At 21.6% G+C, this 1948-nt stretch overlaps 1 protein-coding gene across 2 annotated transcripts in view; it reads left to right on the top strand.

The window, feature by feature from the left end:
• The window catches only part of LOC108747221 (PH and SEC7 domain-containing protein 1), a 22349-nt gene that overhangs the window by 18720 nt on the left and 1681 nt on the right, over positions 1-1948 (top strand). The window lies entirely within an intron of this gene.

Below are 1948 nucleotides of genomic sequence, written 5' to 3'. Positions count from 1 at the left end.
TATACGATTATATATATATATATATATAGTCTTTTCTCTGTTCTTTCGCTTATTTTCTTACTTTTTCTTTTTTTTTAATAGAAGATGTCTCATTTTGCTCTGCTACAAATTCTATTTTATTGAAGATAGCAAAGGAATATTTCATTATAGAGAATAACATGTTATGCTGTTTCATATTGTTAGTTTGCGCACAAATATTAAATATGCAAATTTAAAAATATATAAAAGTTGAGAGGCTGTTAAGACTGGATAGAAGAAAATTTTTACGTTTCAACTTGCTGTCATAGAAAGTTGGAAAAATTGTGTCAATCATTTATAACTGTAAAGAAAATATTTACAAATTTGTTGTTTTATTAATGGTTTGATTCAAATATTAAATTGATATATTTTTTATTTATATAACTTTTTATACTCGAGCAAGTTTTTGTGCTTTTGTATTATATGCAACTAATAATACATTTGTTGCTTTCAGTAATATCTTGTTAAGTTTTTTATATACAGTATAAATAATTTTTTTCTTTCTAATTTTCCTTTTAAATGTTAATTAGGAAATTTATATAAAGGATAGATGTAAAATTTAGCATGCCATATTTTTTATTTAAACTGAATAAATTATATTACGTGTAAATATATTTTTTATTGATATTAATTATATGAAATGTATATTTTATATTTAAAGATAACTCTAAAATACTGTTTTGCTTTCTCTTCCTTTCTTAATGTCTCTTTTTTCCTATCCATTCCTTTTCTCCTTCGTCCCTTCTCCCTCTCTCTTTCTTTCTCACTTTTCTCCCTTTTCTCTCATTTTTATACATGTAATAATAAAATTGTTATATTTTTAATGTTAATGATTAACTAAATGTTTCTTTAACATCACACATATATATGTTTAACATTTATTATATTACGATAAATATAAATTTTTGCATTAAAACTCCTACCTACTTATCTATGTCTAATTATAACGTCAAAAGCGAGAAAAAGACGTATAGGAAATTCTTGCAAATTATATTAAAATGTGAATATTTTTTAATAAAACTACATTTGCAATTGATAAAATAGATTTGTAAAATATATCGAAAATTTCTCTTGTGTTCCAGTAATCAATAGATAACCATATAATTAAAAATTTATAGAAACCATATAATTAAAACTTAATTATGCCTAACACCAAAAAACGAAATACTATATGACAACTGTCGAATTGAGATAAATCTGACTTTATCTATTCCGCAATAAAAGAAGAGTTTTCGATATATTTCACAAGTATATTTTATCAAATGCAAATATTATATTGAAAAATAGTTCTATATTTTAATTTTTTTTTTTCAAGAATTTTTATTATGTGATTTTCTCGTTTCTAACGTCATTAATCTGAATGATGAGTGCAGGTCAGGCCTTAAAATTACCACATACAAACTCACCTGCAAAAAAGCACGCTAGTGTAACGTTATAATGCGAATCCGTTTCATTGCGGATGCAAAGTATATAAAATTTTCTCATATGTTTACATATATTAAAAATGTAATAGTAAATTTGATTTAAATATAATTAAATTTTTTGTCTTCCTAGCTTCTATATAATCTGTGTAATGAATTACTTTAAATTATTAAATTTAAAAACAGTTTCTGTTGAATTATTTTATTTTAAGTTTGTAATAAATATTTATTTTTTAATGAAGTTGAACTTAAATTATATATAAGTGTAAATTTGAATATGAATACAATTAATATGTCAAAATTAGGCAATTATAACAAAGATGTTTTATTATAATAATTTTAGACTAATAAACAAAGTTAATAACGGTTAAGAAAATAAAGAAAAATAAAATTATAGTGATTTTTTAATTTCTATAAATTATAGTGATATATACTATCGTACAAAACATATATATGTATACATGTATATATTTATTTATACCTATATACATACATATATATATATATAT

Source organism: Trachymyrmex septentrionalis, unplaced genomic scaffold (assembly GCF_001594115.1).
Source record: "Trachymyrmex septentrionalis isolate Tsep2-gDNA-1 unplaced genomic scaffold, Tsep1.0 scaffold196, whole genome shotgun sequence".
Lineage (NCBI taxonomy): Eukaryota > Metazoa > Arthropoda > Insecta > Hymenoptera > Formicidae > Trachymyrmex > Trachymyrmex septentrionalis.
The sequence above is the reverse complement of the archived record's forward strand: the minus strand, read 5'-3'. Positions and strand labels throughout refer to the sequence as shown.